The following is a 17,500-nucleotide window of genomic DNA, read 5'->3' as shown; positions in this document are numbered from 1 at the left end:
AGACCCGTCAGCGATCCTGTTCTGTCTCCCTGTGGTGTTTGTCTGATCTTGAATGGGATTGTGCTAAAAATTGTAATTTTCCTGAAGGAACTCTCCTGACGGAATAAATAAAGTACTATCTATCTATCTATCTATCTATATATATACACCCCTCGCTATCACCAAACCCCGTCCACCTCAACCCCGCCGCCGAAAAGAGGCATTCAATTATTATTTAAATTTTATTTGAAATGCCATTGATATTTTTTAATTATTATCATTATTTGAAACTCTATTTTGCATGTCACTATAAAGTTATATAAGCCTTGCTTGTTCAATATTCAATGCAAAACTTGTTTGTGTCCCTATTAAAAGGTTAATTTGTTCAACTTCGGCTTTGTTCGGTTTAAAATTTTGATTTATAAGAAAAAATCATTTAAATTAAATTAAAGGTTTCCCTTTAGGGGACCTGTTTTTTGTCCCCATACCGTCAGAGGTCCCCTAAAGGTGACTGTGTAAACAGAGCGATGTCCCCATTAAGTAAGCATTGCCAGAACAAACAAACACACATCCACACGCACACACACACACACACACACACACACACACTGGTTATCATTCGGAATGGGGACCAAGTTTTTGATCGTGACTTGTGGGGACCACCCTTTCTACAGGTTGTGGAGGCATACGTCACATAAATTTGTACGTGACTACTGAGGACCATTTATAAGAAAAAATTAATTAAATTAAATTAAAGGTTCCTTTTAGGGGACCTGTTTTTTTGTCCCCATACCGTCAGACACCCCCTAAAGGTGACTGTGTAAACAAAGCGATGTCCCCATTAAGTAAGCATTGCCAGAACGCACACAAACACACATACACGCGCACACACACTGGTTATCACTCGGAATGGGGACCAAGTTTTTGATCGTGACTTGTGAGGACCACCCTATCTACAGGTTGTGGAGGCATAAGTCACACACATTTGTACGTGACTGCTTAGGCTGCTGCCCCCGCGACCTGACCTCGGATAAGTGGAAGAAGATGGATGGATGGATGGATGGATACTGAGGACCATTTAAAAGAAAAAATAAATTCAAGTAAATTAACGGTTCCCTTTAGGGGACCTGTTTTTTTTGTCCCAATACCATCAGAGGTCCCCTATAGGTGACTGTGTAAACAGAGTGATGTCCCCATTAAGTAAGCATTGCCAGAACGCACACACACACACACACACACACACACACACACACACACACACACTGGTTATCATTGGGAATGGGGACCAAGTTTTTGATCGTGACTTATTTGGGACCACCATTTCTACAGGCTGTGGAGGCATAAGTCATACACATTTGTACATGACTACTTAGGACCATTTATAAGAAAAAATAAATACAATTAAATTAAATTAAAGGTTTCCCTTCAGGGGACCTGTTTTTTGTCCCCATACCGTCAGAGGTCCCCTAAAAGTGACTGTGTAAACAGAGTGATGTCCCCATTAAGTAAGCATTGCCAAAAAACACACACACACACACACACACACACAAACACACACACTGGTTATCATTCGGAATGGGGACCAATTTTTTTAATCGTGACTTGTGGGGACCACCCTTTCTACAGGTTGTGGAGGCACAATTCACACAAATTTGTACGTGAATACTGAAGACCATTTACAAGAATTAAGAATTTAAATAAAATTAAAGGTTTCCCTTGAGGGGACCTGTTTTTTTGTCCCCGTACCGTCAGAGGTCCCCTAAAGGTGACTGTGTAAAAAGAGCGATGTCCCCATTAAGTAAGCATTGCCAGAACAAACAAACACACATACACACGCACACACACACACACACACACACACACTGGTTATCATTCGGAATGGGGACCAAGTTTTTGATCGTGACTTGTGGGGACCACCCTTTCTACAGGTTTTGGAGGCATAAGTCACACACATTTGTACGTAACTACTGAGGACCATTTATAAGAAAAAATAAATTAAATTAAATTAAAGGTTCCCTTTAGGGGACCTGTTTTTTTTGTCCCAATACCGTCAGATGTCCCCTATAGGTGACTGTGTAAACAGAGCGATGTCCCCATTAAGTATGCATTGCCAGAACGCACACACACACACACACACACACACACACTGGTTATCATTGGGAATGGGGACCAAGTTTTTGATCGTGACTTATGGGGACCACCATTTCTACAGGCTGTGGAGGCATAAGTCACACAAATTTGTACATGACTACTTAGGACCATTTATAAGAAAAAATAAATACAATTAAATTAAATTAAAGGTTTCCCTTTAGGGGACCTGTTTTTTTGTCCCCATACCGTCAGAGGTCCCCTAAAGGTGACTTGTGTAAAAAGAGTGATGTCCCCATTAAGTAAGCATTGCCAAAACAAACACACACACACAAACACACACACTGGTTATCATTCGGAATGGGGACCAATTTTTTAATCGTGACTTGTGGGGACCACCCTTTCTACAGGTTGTGGAGGCATAATTCACACAAATTTGTACGTGAATACTGAAGACCATTTATAAGAATTAAGAATTTAAATAAAATTAAAGGTTTCCCTTGAGGGGACCTGTTTTTTTGTCCCCGTACCGTCAGAGGTCCCCTAAAGGTGACTGTGTAAACAGAGCGATGTCCCCATTAAGTAAGCATTGCCAGAACAAACAAACACACATCCACACGCACACACACACACACACACACACACACACACACTGGTTATCATTCGGAATGGGGACCAAGTTTTTGATCGTGACTTTTGAGGACCACCCTTTCTACAGGTTGTGGAGGACTAAGTCACACAAATTTGTACGTAACTACTGAGGACCATTTATAAGAAAAATTAAATTAAATTAAATTAAAGGTTCCCTTTAGGGGACCTGTTTTTTTGTCCCCATATCGTCAGAGGCCCCCTAAAGGTGACTGTGTAAACAGAGCGATGTCCCCAGTAACTAAGGATTGCCAGAACGCACACACACACACACACACACACACACACACTGGTTATCATTGAGAATGGGGACCAAGTTTTTGATCGTGACTTATGGGGACCACCATTTCTACAGGCTGCGGAGGCATAAGTCACACAAATTTGTACATGACTATTTAGGACCATCCATCCATCCATCCATCTTCTTCCGCTTATCCGAGGTCGGGTCGCGGGGGCAACAGCCTGGTTTCCCTTTTAGGGGACCTGTTTTTTGTCCCCATACCGTCAGAGGTCCCCTAAAGGTGACTGTGTAAACAGAGCGATGTACCCATTAAGTAAGCATTGCCAAAACAAACACACACACGCACACACACACACACACACACACACAAACACACACAGTGGTTATCATTTGGAATGTGGACCAATTTTTTAATCGTGACTTGTGGGGACCACCCTTTTCTACAGGTTGTGGAGGCATAAGTCACACAAATTTGTACATAATTGCTGAGGACCACTTAAAAAAAAAATAAATAAAAAGAAGAAAAATAAAATAAATTAAATTAAATTAAAGGTTTCCCTTTAAGGGACCTGTTTTTTGTCCCCATACCGTCAGAGGTCCCCTAAAGGTGACTGTGTAAAAAGAGTGTTGTCCCCATTAAGTAAGCATTGCCAGAACACACGCACACACCCACACACACATATTGGTCATCATTCGGAATGGGGACCACATTTTTGATCGTGACTTGTGGGGACCACCCTTTCTACAGGTTGTGGAGGCATTAAAAAAAAAACGAGGTAAAATAGCCACTGCCCAGTTAGCTCATACACGTCTTTAAATCTCTGGATTGATGAAGTAATGTGCTGATCATTCTTACTGGGGCCCCTAGGGAAAAAGAGTTAATATGGTTCATGGGGCCCAAATTGAAATATTTTTGTATAATTCACACAAATTTGTACTTGACTACTGAGGACCATGCTGTTTTTTTGTCCCCATACCGTCAGAGGTCCCCTAAAGGTGACTGTGTAAATAGAGGGATGTACCCATTAAGTAAGCATTGCCAGAACACACCCACACACACATACTGTTTATAATTTGGAATGGGGACCAAGTTTTTGATCGTGACTTGTGGGGACCACCCTTTCTGCACGTTGTGGAGGCATAAAAAAAACGAGGTAAAATGGCCACTGCCCAGTTAGCTCATACACGTCTTTAAAGGCCTACTGAAATGAGATTTTCTTATCTAAACGGGGATAGCAGGTCCATTCTATGTGTCATACTTGATCATTTCGCGATATTGCCATATTTTTGCTGAAAGGATTTAGTAGAGAACATCCACGATAAAGTTTGCAACTTTTGGTGCTGATAAAAAAGCATTGCCTGTACCGGAAGTAGCAGACGATGTGCGCGTGACGTCACGGGATGTGGAGCTCCTCACATCTGAACATTGTTTACAATCATGGCCACCAGCAGCCAGAGCGATTCGGACGGAGAAAGCGACGATTTCCCCATTAATTTGAGCGTGGCTGTAAGATTCGTGGATGAGGAAAGTGAGAGTGAAGGACTAGAAAAAAATAATAATAATAAAATAAAAGACTATATCAGGGGTAGGGAACCTATGGCTCTAGAGCCAGATGTGGCTCTTTTGACGTCTGCATCTGGCTCTCAGATAAATATTAGCCGACATTGCTTAATACGATAAGTAATGAATAATTCCACTGGTAATCACAGTGTTAAAAATAACGTTCAGAATATAAAACATTCTCATGCATCTTAATCCATCAATCCGTTTTCTTCCTGTTCATTAATGGTAAGAATTATTTTATGTATTATTAGTTAACTTCAGAATAACAATGTTATTAATAATAAAAAGAGACTTATTATACTCTAAAAATGTTGGTCTTACTTAAAAATGCACACATATAGTTGTATTCAGTGTTAGAAAAAATTGTACGGCTCTCACGGAAATACATTTGAAAAGATTTGGCTTTCATGGCTCTCTCAGCCAAAAATGTACCCGACCCCTGGACTATACAGTGGGAGCGATTCAGATGTTATTAGACAAATTTACTAGGATAATTCTGGAAAATCCCTTATCTGCTTATTGTGTGACTAGTGTTTTAGTGAGATTATATAGTCGTACCTGTACAACCTGAAGTCGGTCCCGCACCTTTCTTCAGCACCAGTCGACGGGTGGTGGCGATGCCCATCTCTGCCCTTCGCAAGGTACCCTCTTCAAAAAACGATCTTTGGAAATGATCGCTGCATAATACACTGTACTTTGTGTGTGTGGTCCAATCCAACCGTGTTCGCTTGACCGCTCTGTTCCATAGTAAAGCTTCACCGTCACCTTTCGGGAATGTGAACAATGAAACACCGGTTGTGTTTGTGTTGCTAAAGGCGGCCGCAATACACCTACAGCTTTCTTCTTTGATGTCTCCATTTTTCATTGAACAAATTGCAAAAGATTCAGCAACACAGATGTCCATAATACTGTGGAATTATGCGATGAAAAGAAACGACTTATAGCTGGGAACGGTGCTGGAACAAAATGTCCTCTACAATGCACACGTCATCATACCGCGACATTTTAGCATGATACTACCGCGCGAAATTTACAATTGCAATTTAGTAAACTAAACTGGCTGTATTGTTATGTGTTGCAATGTTAATATTTCATCATTGATATACAAACTTTCAGTGGGTTTCAGTGGGCCTTTAAATCTCTGGATTGATGAAGTAATGTGCTGATCATACTTACTGGGGACCCTGGGGAAAAATAGTTAATATGGTTCACGGGGAACAAATTTAAATAATATGGTATAATATACACAAATTTGTACGTGACTGCTGAGGACCATTTAAAAAAAAAAAAAAAGAACTTGTCTGCAACTCCAAATACCATATATAGAAGGATGGAACATTCTGAATGTGAACCATACTTTAAGGTAATAATGTTTTATAATATGAAAATGTCATCCTAAGGAACACTAAACCAGATTTGTTTTTGGAAAAACACATTAGTTTTAACAAATGATGGATCCCATACAGCAGGGGTAGGGAACCTGTGGCTCTTTTGATGACTGCATCTGGCTCTCAGATAAATCGGAGCTGACACCGCTTAACACAATAAGTAATGAATAATTCCTCTTGTAATCACAGTGTTAAAAATAACGTTAAAAATATAAAAAATCTCATGCATTTGAATCCATCCATCCTTTTTTCTACCGCACCTGTGCAAGAAGTTACTTTAAGGGTAAGAAATAATTGATTTATTATTGGTTAGTGTAGGGCTAGCCCTCTTGGGAGTTCTTCAACAAGGCCCAGGTGGGCCATTTACACACCTGTCGCTGATTTCGAGGCCGGTCCTGGCAACACCCCGCTTCGCTGCATACCTGCAGGCCACGCCCCCTCCTAAGTTAGTTCCAGAATAACAACGTTATTATAAAGAATAAGAGACCTATTAGGGCTTCACGGTGGCAAAGGGGTTAGTGCGTCTGCCTCACAATACGAAGGTCCTGCAGTCCTGGGTTCAAATCCAGGCTCGGGATCTTTCTGTGTGGAGTTTGCATGTTCTCCCCGTGAATGCGTGGGTTCCCTGCGGGTACTCCGGCTTCCTCCCACCTCCAAAGACATGCACCTGGGGATAGGTTGATTGGCAACACTAAATTGGCCCTAGTGTGTGAATGTGAGTGTGAATGTTGTCTGTCTATCTGTGTTGGCCCTCCGATGAGGTGGCGACTTGACCAGGGTGTACACCACCTTCCGCCCGATTGTAGCTGAGATAGGCGCCAGCGCCCCCCGCGACCCCGAAAGGGAATAAGCGGTAGAAAATGGATGGATGGGAAGAGACCTATTATACTCTAGAAATGTTGGTCTTACTTAAAAATGTACACTTTTATTTGTGTTAAAAATATATTATATGGCTCTTACGTAAATAAATTTTAAAATATGTGGCTTCTTGGCTCTCTCACCCAAAAAAGGTTCCCGACCCCTGCCATACAGAATCACAGTACTATTAATGCCAGGATAACACGTTTCACTTTTGAAGAACATTTATTTTCTCTTTTACCAATATTTGAAACACGTAAACAAAGTAACCCAAATTTCCCTGTTGTGGGATCAATAAAAAAAAATATCTTATCTTACCTTAAACCACAGAAATAAAATACAAACCTTTTCCCTTTAGGTGACCTGTTTTGTTTTTTATGTCCCCATACCGTCAGAGGTCCCATATAGGTGACTGTGTAAACAGAGCAATGTCCCCATTAATTCAGCATTACCAGAACACACACACACACACACACACATGCTTGGTTCATCAGACAGTTTTTAAAAGGGTTGCTTGGCTCAGGGGCATGAAACTGGGTGCAGACCCAAACACACACACAAACACACACGTACCAGGAAAGACAAACACAATTAATTATTCAACACTCTTGTTTTGTGTTTTCTCTTCTTTTTTTTCCCCCTCCACTATTATTTGCCTTGTTTTCGTGTCTCCATAGCGTCCTCCGCCTGGCCAGCTAAAAAGCCAGGAGGCCCAGCGATGAGCCATCACCGGAGGTGATGTGATTCACACGGTATGATTCGATATGATTCCGACGGTGGAGGGTCGCCGCAGGTCGGACGTGGCGAAGGACACGCCCCTTCTCCCCGCCGCCTCATGTGAGTCTTTCTTTTCCGTGTGCGTGTGTGCTGTTAAAACCCTCACACTCAGCAACACAAATACAGATACAAAAGGGTAAAACAAGAGTGAAACATCAAAGAACACAAAATACGGCCGAAGAGCTCAGTGGAGCCATTTCTACATGCAGCTACAAAAGTAAAGCAGAATGAAAAACCCCAAAATGAGCAATAATAATACATAATGAGCATTTACAATTGCACCATGAATAGACAAACAACAAAACAAAATGTCACTGTACCGTATTATCATGCTATTAAGGCCACAGTACAACATTATTGCGGTATATGTGCAAAAAAAAAAAAAAAAGACTTAAAAATGTGTGTAAAGTGAACTGGCAGGAACACATTTAATGTAATTAAACACACACATAATGCTAACATGTTCCAAAAGTATTTATTACTGCAAACATGTACGAATCCCAAAATCAGTGACGTTGTACCGTTGTGTAAAAGGTAAATAAAAAGAGAATACAATGGTTTGCAAATCCTTTTCAACTTGTATTCAACTGAATATACTGCAAAGACAAGATATTTAACGTTCAAACTGGAAACATTTCTTATTTTTTTGCAAATATTTGCTCATTGGGAATTTGATGCGTATGACATGTTTCAAAAAAGCTGGCACATGTGACTAAGAAAAATGAGGAATGCTCGTCCAAGACTTATTTGGAACATCCCACAGGTGAGCGGGCTAGTTGGGAACAGGTGGGTGCCATGATTGGGTATAAAAGCAGCTTCCGCGAAATGCTCAGTCGTTCACAAACAAGGACGGGGCGAGGGTCACCACTTTGTCGACAGATGCCTGAACAAATTGTTCAAGAACAACATTTCTCAACCAGCTATTGCAAGGAATTTAAGGATTTCACCATCCACGCTCCGTAATATCATCAGAAGGTTAAGAGAATCTAGGGAAATCACTGCACGTAAGTCATGATATCATTGATCTTCGATCCCTCAGGCGATACTGCATCAAAAAGCGGTGTCAGTATGTACAGGATATCACCACATGGGCTCAGGAACACTTCAGAAAACCACTGTCAGTAACTACAGTTGGTCGCTACAAGTGCAAGTTAAAACTCTTCCATGCAAAAAGAAACCCATTTATCAACAACACCCAAAAATGCCACGGGCTTCACTGGGCCTGAGCTCATCTAAGATGGACTGATGAAAAGTGTTCTGTGGTCTGATGAGTCCACATTGCAAATTGTTTTTGGAAATGGTGAACGTCGTGTTTTCCGGACCAAAGAAGAAAAGAACCATCCGAATTGTTCTTGGAGCAAATCAATCAATCAATCAATGTTTATTTATATAGCCCCAAATCACAAATGTCTCAAAGGACTGCACAAATCATTACGACTACAACATCCTCGGAAGAACCCACAAAAGGGCAAGGAAAACTCACACCCAGTGGGCAGGGAGAATTCACATCCAGTGGGACGCCAGTGACAATGCTGACTATGAGAAACCTTGGAGAGGACCTCAGATGTGGGCAACCCCCCCCCTCTAGGGGACCGAAAGCAATGGATGTCGAGCGGGTCTAACATGATGCTGTGAAAGTTCAATCCATAGTGGCTCCAACACAGCCGCGAGAGTTCAGTTCAAAGCGGATCCAAGACAGCAGCGAGAGTCCCGTCCACAGGAGACCATCTCAAGCGGAGGCGGATCAGCGGCGTAGAGATGTCCCCAATCGATACAGGCGAGCGGTCGTTCCTGGGTCCTGACGAGCTGTCCATCCTGGGTCTCGACTCTGGACAGCCAGTACTTCATCCATGGTCATCGGACCACAAGGGAGGGGGGGACATAGGAGAAAGAAAAGAAGCGGCAGATCAACTGGTCTAAAAAGGAGGTCTATTTAAAGGCTAGAGTATACAGATGAGTTTTAAGGTGAGACTTAAATGCTTCTACTGAGGTAGCATCTCAGTAGTGTAAAAGGCAGCATGTGTGATGGTATGGGGGTGTATTAGTGGCCAAGGCATGGGTAACTTACTCATCTGTGAAGGCACCATTAATGCTGAATGGTACATACAGCTTTTGGAGCAACATATGTTGTCATTTAAGCAACGTTATCATGGACGCCCCTGCTTATTTCAGCAAGACAATGCCAAGCCAGGTGTTACAATAGCGTGGCTTCATAGTAAAAGAGTGCGGGTACTAGACTGGCTTGCCTGTAGTCCAGACCTGTCTCCCATTGAAAATGTGAAGGCTAAAATATGATAAGAGAGACCGTTGAAAAACTTAAGCTGTACAACAAGCAAGAATGGGAAATAATTCCACTTCAAAAATGTGTCTCCTCAGTTCCCAAACTTTTACTGAGTGTTGTTAAAAGGAAAGGCCATGTAACACACTGGTAAAAATGCCTCTGTGACAACTTTTCGGCAATGTGTTGCTGCCAGTAAATTCCAAGTTCATGATTATTTGCAAAGGGGCAGGAGTCAGAGTGTACCTCTTGCTTGGTATAAACTCTTTGCTTGCCTAACAGAATCGCTATTGCGACTTCCAGTGGACACATTTAGAACAGCAGTTTCTTTATTTGAAAAATCATTAAAAAAAATAATTATTTACAGGGTCCGATTGAACCTGATTGACATTCCTGTTTAAGTCTTGTTCAACTTTTGCTTTCAGAGAAGCAGTGTCCTCCATATGGGAATTTCTTCAGCCAGGAATAGGGTTCTCCCGATACCAATTTTTTAGTACCGGTATTGGTACCAAAATGTTTTTCGATACTGTCGATATTTTTTTCTAAATAAGGGGAACCCCAAAAAATTGCATTTTTGACTATCCATCCATCCATTTTCCACCGCTTATTCCCTTTGGGGTTGCGGGGGGGGTGGCTGGTGCCTATCTCAGCTACAATCAGGCGGAAGGGGTGTACACCCTGGACAAGTCAGTTATTGACTTTATTTTAACCAAAAATATCTTAGGGTACATTAAATATGTTTATTATTGCAATCAAATAACTATTTTGTTCTTTTAAGAAACTCACTTTATTTGTCGCAATGGAGGCGAGGATTAGTTTTGAAGCACTTCTTCCTGAGGGTGTTTCAGTGTAATATCATCACCATTAAGGGTTCATACACATGATGTAAGTATATATGTAGTGTAGTAACATTTATAATAACATGTAATATATATATGATGTATGTATATACAGTATGTAATGTAGTGACATTTATATTAACATGTAATATATACATGATGTAAGTATATATGTAGTATCTAGTAACATTAATAATATCAATCAATCAATCAATGTTTACTTATATAGCCCTAAATCACTAGTGTCTCAAAGGGCTGCACAAACCACAACACAAACCACTACGACATCCTCGGTAGGCCCACATAAGGGCAAGGAAAACTCACACCCAGTGGGACGTCGGTGACAATGATGACTATGAGAACTTTGGAGAGGACGAAAGCAATGGATGTCGAGCGGGTCCAACATGATACTGTGAAAGCTCAATCCATAATGGATCCAACACAGTCGCGAGAGTCCAGTTCAAAGCGGATCCAACACAGCAGCGAGAGTCCCGTTCACAGCGGAGCCAGCAGGAAACCATCCCAAGCGGAGGCGGATCAGCAGCGCAGAGATGTCCCCAGCCGATACACAGGCAAGCAGTACATGGCCACCGGATCGGACCGGACCCCCTCCACAAGGGAGAGTGGGACATAGGAGAAAAAGAAAAAGAAACGGCAGATCAACTGGTCTAAAAAGGGAGTCTATTTGAAGGCTAGAGTATACAAATTAGTTTTAAGGTGAGACTTAAATGCTTCTACTGAGGTGGCATCTCGAACTGTTAACGGGAGGGCATTCCAGAGTACTGGAGCCCGAACGGAAAACGCTCTATAGCCCGCAGACTTTTTTTGGGCTTTGGGAATCACTAATAAGCCGGAGTCCTTTGAACGCAGATTTCTTGCCGGGACATATGGTACAATACAATCGGCAAGATAGGATGGAGCTAGACCGTGTAGTATTTTATACGTAAGTAGTAAAACCTTAAAGTCACATCTTAAGTGCACAGGAAGCCAGTGCAGGTGAGCCAGTACAGGTGTAATGTGATCAAACTTTCTTGTTCTTGTCAAAAGTCTAGCAGCCGCATTTTGTACCAACTGTAATATTTTAATGCTAGACATGGGGAGACCCGAAAATAATACGTTACAGTAGTCGAGGCGAGACGTAACAAACACATGGATAATGATCTCAGCGTCTTTAGTGGACAGAATGGAGCGAATTTTAGCGATATTACGGAGATGAAAGAAGGCCGTTTTAGTGACGCTTTTAATGTGTGCCTCAAAGGAGAGAGTTGGGTCAAAGATAATACCCAGATTCTTTACCGTGTCGCCTTGTTTAATTGTTTGGTTGTCAAATGTTAGAGTTGTATTACTAAATAGAGGTCGGTGTCCAGCATGACCGATAATCAGCAGTGGTTTTCTGAAGTGTTCCTGAGCCCATGTGGTGAGCAGCAACACATAATGTGTCTATATTAGCTATAATAGCCTACTATCAAAATTACTTTAAAAGTCTTATATACAGTAAGTGTTATGATTAAGGCAACACATGATGTAAGTGTATATATTTTCTATAATAGCCTACTATCGAAAAGCAAATCTTCGTTGACAGAAATGTTGCAATGTAATATTTATTTTACACATTTTTACGACATTAGAAACCATTAGTACATCAGACACTACTCAGAAGGTGAAGTAACTCCTGGAAATGACTGTCTTTTAATTGCCAAAGGTATAGATGTGTGTGTCCAAGTTAATACATTTTTTATAGATTTATTACAATATTTGGCATTCAAGGCAATGTTTGCTCTGGTCTGGAACAACATGGGACACAAAAAACTGTCTTAAATGCAGCCAATATTACATACAGATAATGTGTCATGAGACATGCAAATATATATTATACACAAAGATGATAAAAGTAAAGACAATTAAATATACCTACAAATAAATGATAAATGATAAATGGGTTGTACTTGTATAGCGCTTTTCTACCTTCAAGGTACTCAAAGCGCTTTGACATTACTTCCACATTTACCCATTCACACACACATTCACACACAAAAGGGACGGCGTGGCGCAGTGGAAGAGTGGCTGTGCGCAACCCGAGGGTCCCTGGTTCAAATCCCACCTAGTACCAACTTCGTCACGTCCGTTGTGTCCTGAGCAAGACACTTCACCCTTGCTCCTGATGAGTGCTGGTTGGCGCCTTGCATGGCAGCTCCCTCCATCGGTGTGTGAATGTGTGTGTGAATGGGTAAATGTGGAAGTAGTGTCAAAGCGCTTTGAGTACCTTGAAGGTAGAAAAGCGCTATACAAGTACAACCCATTTATCATTTATCATTTAAATGAGACATAATGATGCAATATGTACATACAGCTAGCCTAAATAGCATTTTAGCAGTGATTGGCAGTAATGCAGTGACCAAATATGCCTGATTAGCACTCCAACAAGTCAACAACATCAACAAAGCTCACCTTTCTGCATTCACGCACAGTATAAAATGTTTGGTGGACAAAATGAGACGAAGAAGGGATGGAAGATTTTACATGTAAACAAACTGTCCACGCTATGGTATGTTCAAGAACCGCTGAAATTAGTAGGACAAATACAGTCATCAGTGTAGCGTACACACAAACAGGTTTGTGTCATGTTTTTGTCTTTTAAAGTAAAAACATACTAAAACAACAAATTTTCCATTTGAAGTCCTTTAAAAAAAAAAAAAGAGCAAAAAATGCTCCACTATAGAGTTAACTTGTTATTTTGGACAGCCCTTATTCTGATTCATCTCGGCTAAATATCATCCATTTGTAAAAAATAAAATGGTGTTTCATTTTGCAAATAGACTCAAGAAAGTTTGCTCTGCAGATGGTTAAATCACATAAAAATGTAAAAATAAATAAATTTGATGAATAATCATGATGACTAATCTGCATTAACGCCTTCAATTTAACCACCTTATTTTCTATTCCATAGGTTGATTGGCAACACTAAATGGTCCCTAGTGTGTGAATGTGAGTGTGATTGTTGTCTGTCTATCTGCGTTGACCCTGCAATAAGGGGGCCACTTCTCCAGGGTGTACCCCGCTTTCTGCCCGAATGCAGCTGAGATAGGCTCCAGCACCCCCCCAACCCCGAAAGGGACAAGCGGTAGGAAATGGATGGATGGATTTTCTTGTCCTTCTAGTAGTGTGTCTTCATTATTGCACTTACAGTGTGCTAATATGTGCACTAGATGGCACTATGGCACTTATTATTATTCCAGCCTCATTTCCACTTGGGCAGGATGTGATGGTGACACACACACACACACACACACACACACACCTGCAAAGTGACTGGTGTTAAAAGTATCATGCAACAGCTCATCATTATCTCCCGTTTAATTGAACTTAGTTTACGCCGCATGTTTTTCTTCAAGTTGACTTTTTCCTCTGGTTTTTCTACGGGCTTAGTTGGACATCACGGCGTATATATTCTGAAGAGGAGAGAGGGGGGGAAGAAAAAAAAAATCAATGAATCACGCTGAGGAGAAATATTAGAGGCGGATCCTTTTGCAGAGAGCATGTCCTTGTAAAGCGATCACATTGTAAATAAGATGGGTTAAATTGCACTTGTAGCTCGCCTTCAAACCGACAGGCCTAGTCTCCCGGGGTGGTGTTTGGCGGATCGGGAGGGGTGGGGGGGGGTGCTCGGCCTTCTAATAATGCCAGCAGACAATGAGAATCCCTGCTCATAACGCAGCCCCCCCCCTGCCCTGTATGGACCCGGTATTGGGGGGCTTAGCAGCTAATAAAGTGGCAAGTCTTCAAATCCATGTCAGAGGAGCGCGGCGCCACAGGGACCTTTCATAACACTTGTACGCGCCGGGTTCAAGCGTAGTGTAAAGGTTACACGTCGGCGTCATACCTGATGGCTCGCCGTAAGCCCCTCGCACACTTCCAAGGCCGTGTTCCTCATTTGAACGAGCGCCACTGAATAATTCTCCCGCCTGCATTTTTTTGTTTTGTTTAAAAGACAGCAGGGAGGGAAGGGGGAATGAATGTTTGAAAGGTGATACAAAATTGACTGCGTTCATGTCGGACGTGAATTAATCAGCGTGCGGGGGAGATGTAACCGCAGCTCTCGGAGTGTTTGCCCTGAAAACCAGTGAAACATGCGAAATTCTGTATCGCAGAAATATTATGTATCCCCTACTAACTTTGTATGTGATTAATAACATGAGTCTAAATTCACAAGTTTTGTTGTTGATGATGCTAAGTATCTACAGAATAAAACACATGATGTTAGTACATATATTGGGGAAAATATAGGGGGGGACACATTTTATTGCAACACAGAAATATGCTGAAATATTATGTATCTCCTAACAACTTTTGTTGCAATTAACAACATGAGTCCAAATTCACAAGTTTTGATGTTAATGATGCTAAACTTGTGATGTGAGTACATCAATTTTGGAAAATAAAAAGGGGGACACATTTTATGGCAACACAGAAATATGCTAAAATATTACGTATCCCCTACTATCTTTTTTGCAATTAAAAAAATTTGTCCAAATTCACAATTTTTGTTGTTGATGATAATAAATATCTACAGAATAAGACACGTGATGTTAGTACGTCATTTGGGGAAAATATAGAGGGGGACACATTTTATGGCAGCACAGAAATATACTAAAATATTTACTAACTTTGTATGTGATTATTAACATGAGTCTAAATTCACAAGTTTTGTTGTTGATGATGCTAAACTTGTGATGTGAGTACATCAAGTGGGGAAAATAAAAAGGGGGACACATTTTATGGCAACACAGAAATATGCTAAAATATTGCGTATCCCCTACTATCTTTTTTGCAATTACAAAAATGAGTCCAAATTCACAAGTTTTGTTGTTGATGATAATAAGTATCTACAGAATAAAACACGTGATGTTAGTACGTCATTTGGGGAAAATATAGAGGGGGACACATTTTATGGCAGCACAGAAATATGCTGAAATATTACGTAACCCCTTCTAACTTTTTTTGCAATTAACAAAATGAGTCCAAATTCTAAAGTTTTGTTGTTGATGATGCTGAACTTGTGATGTGAGTACATCAATTGGGGAAAATAAAAAGGGGGACACACTTTATGGCAACACAGAAATATGCTAAAATATTACGTATCCCCTACTATCTTTTTTGCAATTAAAAAAATGAGTCCAAATTCACAAGTTTTGTTGTTGATGATAATAAGTATCTACAGAATAAGACACATGATGTTAGTACGGCATTTGGGGAAATTATAGAGGGGGACACATTTTATGGCAGCACAGAAATATGCTAAAATATTTACTAACTTTGTATGTGATTAATTACATGAGTCTAAATTCACAAGTTTTGTTGTTGATGATGCTAACTATCTACAGAATAAAACATGTGATGTCTGTACATATATTGGGGAAAATATAGGGCGACGGGGAACACTTTTTATGGCAACACAGACATATGCTGAAATATTATGTATCCCCTAACAACTTTTGTTGCAATTAAAAAAATGAGTCCAAATTCACAAGTTTTGTCGTTGATGATGCTAAACCTGTGATGTGAGTACATCAATTGGGGAAAATAAAAAGGGGGACACATTTTATGGCAACACAGAAATATGCTAAAATATTGCGTAACCCCTATCTTTTTTGTAATTAAAAAAATGAGTCCAAATTCACAAGTTTTGTTGTTGATGATAAAAAGTATCTACAGAATAAAACACATGATGTTAGTACGTAATTTGGGGAAAATATAGAGGGGGACACATTTTATGGCAGCACAGAAATATGCTGAAATATTACATATCCCCTTCTAACTTTTTTTGCAATTAACAAAATGAGTCCAAATTCACAAGTTTTGTTGTTGATGATGCTAAACTTGTGATGTGAGTACATCAATTGGGGGAAATAAAAAGGGGGACACATTTTATGGCAACACAGAAATATGCGAAAATATTACCAAACCCCTACTATCTTCTTTGCAATTAAAAAAATGAGTCCAAATTCACAAGTTTTGTTGTTGATGATAATAAGTATCTACAGAATAAAACACGTGATGTTAGTACGTCATTTGGGGAAAATATAGAGGGGGACACATTTTATGGCAGCACAGAAATATGCTGAAATATTACGTATCCCCTTCTAACTTTTTTTGCAATTAACAAAATGAGTCCAAATTCACAAGTTTTGTTGTTGATGATGCTAAACTTGTGATGTGAGTACATCAATTGGGGAAAATAAAAAGGGGGACACATTTTATGGCAACACAGAAATATGCTAAAATATTGCGTATCCCCTACTATCTTTTTTTGTAATTAAAAAAAAAAGAGTCCAAACTCACAAGTTTTGTTGTTGATGATAATAACTATCTACAGAATAAAACACATGATGTTAGTACATCATTTGGGGAAAATATAGAGGGGGACACATTTTATTGCAGCACAGAAATATGCTAAAATATTTACTAACTTTGTATGTGATTAATAACATGAGTCTAAATTCACAAGTTTTGTTGTTGATGATGGTAAGTATATTCAGAATAAAACATATGATGTTAGTACATCAATTGGGGAACGTATAGGGGGGACACATTTTCTGGTAGCACAGAAAACTGCTTAAATGTTGTCTGCACATATAATCCACAAGATTTTCGTACATACTGGGGACGTACGCGGGACACAAAAATTGACGTGGCTAACAACACGGATATGCTGCCGCGGTCTGAACATGGCCCAGAGCTCCGTCCTCATGCGGGGGGATACGGAATCATTCCGGATGGTCGGGGTCTGGAGATGGCCTTGGCCAGGAGCGGGGGGGACCCTTCTCCTGCAGCACTTTGTCC

Source organism: Nerophis ophidion, linkage group LG09, assembly GCF_033978795.1.
Source record: "Nerophis ophidion isolate RoL-2023_Sa linkage group LG09, RoL_Noph_v1.0, whole genome shotgun sequence".
Classification (NCBI taxonomy): domain Eukaryota; kingdom Metazoa; phylum Chordata; class Actinopteri; order Syngnathiformes; family Syngnathidae; genus Nerophis; species Nerophis ophidion.
The sequence above is the reverse complement of the archived record's forward strand: the minus strand, read 5'-3'. Positions refer to the sequence as shown.